Below are 2,500 nucleotides of genomic sequence, written 5' to 3'. Positions count from 1 at the left end.
TGCACTAGTGGAAGAACTCCAACGTGATACGGGAGACATTGCTCTAAACCGAACGGCATCTCTGCGCGTTTACTTGACGCACCCCCAACTTGGTCAACTGTTGGACTTTTCGTAATCACGGCGGGACACATTGAACGAGCTCTAACGGATCTCTGCACGCATGGAACATGGTGGCGGGAATCATTGCTAGAACCGAACGGCGCCTCTGCGCGATGTACAAAGCCCAACAGGAACCTCGTATCGGCTGCCGAGCCGGAGCTTGAACAACTTGGACTTTCACCTCTAATTTATATCAACTCACCACTCCCCGAGGGATCCGCAGAATTGCTTCTGGGTCCCGTATCGTTATTTGCGATTCGTGTTTGCATTACACTACATTGAACTATTCCAACTTGTTTATCCGCATGGCGAACATTTGCTGCATAGAACATTTAAGTTCCACTTCGCTCTCCCTACGTGGGTCTGAGCTTCGCTCTCAGGGAAAAAATATGCCACATTTGGTAGGGAGACCCGGTTTCATCACGCTTTGTGCCCTGCACCATATATACCCTCATAAATTTATTCATTGGATTAGATCCAAGGAACACCAGATCATGCACCACTACCCATAATAGCTCATCGAGCTTAGCGTGAATCCTTCGGGTTTCCCTAAGAAGTTCGATTGGTCTTGCAGAGTTTAAAGACAACGAAGCTTAGTTTCAAGCAATGGTTAATATACGCGTATTCAAAACCCTTAGCTGTTACAACTTTTTACTAGAAACCATCACGACGAAGTCTTTGGGTCCGTAGACCCGTGATGTACTGCTCCAGGAACGTTTTTATAGGGTGGAAGCTCAAAATCATAGGTTAAAATCATCGGCAGAGCCCACCAGACACCACTTTTGCTTCATTAGTTCGGACTATAGGCATACGACGATTTTTATCGCGGAGGGACGTATGACCCAAACGGGGGCTTAATGACCCACTGCCACTGCAAACCATGCTCCTACGACTAAATAGAGGTAAAAACTACGATTTGGTGCAATCTTCATGTTTGACCTCGTAGCAAGGTACCCTCCCTATAGTAGGCAATGAGCAAATGATCATAATCCCAGGAGGGCAAAAAATGGGAACCCGAAAGGAAAGCGCTGTTGGCGCGCCTAAGCTACTGGCCCGTAGAGTAAAAATGGTACCCCAACAAAGTTGTCGATTGACATTCTGATTGCACTTTTTATCATCTAGGGTGCGTTCCTTACACGTTTTGAGGGGTTTTAGCGAAAAACATGTTTTGAGCCACACGAGCTCTCCGGCCCGCTCGGTGCACATTTTTGAAAAAAGCTAGGAGCTGCCCCTAGGTTCGGGGTGTCACAAAATATTGAAAAGTGGTCAAAAACCGCTATCCAGAATCGGATGTAGAATCATTAGACGAACTTAAAATTGTTCTACGACCAATGTCTGCGACGTTTAGTATTCAAGATATGGCCCGCCCTAGGTCTGACCTGGCATTTTCGTGAAAATTTAAAGCATGGCCATAGGGACGGGTAAAATAGCTATTTTGAAGCAAAAACCACCTCACTTTAAATGGCCATAACTTTTGAAAAACAAGAGCTAGGGTGCGTTCTCGACACGTTTTGAGGTGTTTTAGCGAAAAACATGTTTTGAGCCACACGAGCTCTCCGGCCCGTTCGGTGCACATTTTGAAAAAGCTAGGAGCTGCCCCTAGGTTCGGGGTGTCACAAAATATTGAAAAGTGGTCAAAAACCGCTATCCAGAATCGGATGTAGAATCATTAGACGAACTTAAAATTGTTCTACGACCAATGTCTGCGACGTTTAGTATTCAAGATATGGCCCGCCCTAGGTCTGACCTGGCATTTTCGTGAAAATTTAAAGCATGGCCATAGGGACGGGTAAAATAGCTATTTTGAAGCAAAAACCACCTCACTTTAAATGGCCATAACTTTTGAAAAACAAGAGCTAGGGTGCGTTCTCGACACGTTTTGAGGTGTTTTAGCGAAAAACATGTTTTGAGCCACACGAGCTCTCCGGCCCGATCGGTGCACATTTTTGAAAAAGCTAGGGAGCTGCCCCTAGGTTCGGGGTGTCACAAAATATTGAAAAGTGGTCAAAAAACCGCTATCCAGAATCGGATGTAGAATCATTAGACGAACTTAAAATTGTTCTACAACCCCCAGTCCGACGCCTCGTATTCGAGATATAGCACTTTGTAGGTCTGACCGAGCAATTTTGTACTGAAATGTATGGCGGACATGTTATTCATTAAACAACATTAACTTGCATCGTGCCCTACTTCATCGGCACAGCTACTATCGACTATCTATTGTTGAAATGGATTGAGTTTGACCATTTTAGCTCTTTTCTTATGCCGTGCACCAACAGTGTGTACCGATCAGGGAAAGTACACTACGTACGCGTTCATGGATGTATATGTTGGTACAAGTTGCCGGTCGGAATAGCAGTGCACCAAAACTGTGTACCGATCAGGAAAGTACAAGACGGAG

Source organism: Anopheles arabiensis, assembly GCF_016920715.1.
Source record: "Anopheles arabiensis isolate DONGOLA chromosome X unlocalized genomic scaffold, AaraD3 X_pericentromeric_contig0030, whole genome shotgun sequence".
NCBI lineage: Eukaryota > Metazoa > Arthropoda > Insecta > Diptera > Culicidae > Anopheles > Anopheles arabiensis.
This window is presented reverse-complemented; position numbering follows the sequence as displayed.